Consider the following 426-nt stretch of genomic DNA (forward strand, 5'->3'; position numbering starts at 1 on the left):
CGCTACCGGGAGGGTGACCGACGGCGGCATGGCGCGAAGGAAGAAGGGTGCGCGTCGTGTTGCTGCAGAAGCGCAGCAGGGCCAGCCAACCGCAAGCGCAACCGGAACCGCAATCCAATTGACGCGTCCAAGATGTTTTATTTATCCGCCCTTGTGGAGCACTTCGAGTGTGCAGTCGGCAGCCTCACATCCAGGGCCGGGGGGAGCTAAGAAGCGCACCCAGCGAGCCAGATGATGCATCGCGCACCCATTCCTTTTCTTTCCCCACACACAGAGTACTCTGGATAGATCGACTCGCCAAAGAGGCGCTGCGCCTCGCGCTCGTTGTCGAGGCACTGTTCGCGATGGGTCACATACTTGGCCTCCTCGCTCTCGAGGATCGCGCCGACCACCTTCGCGGCGATCCCCATCGACATGTATTGTCCG

Source organism: Emiliania huxleyi, assembly GCF_000372725.1.
Source record: "Emiliania huxleyi CCMP1516 chromosome Unknown EMIHUscaffold_180, whole genome shotgun sequence".
NCBI classification, from domain to species: domain Eukaryota; phylum Haptophyta; order Isochrysidales; family Noelaerhabdaceae; genus Emiliania; species Emiliania huxleyi.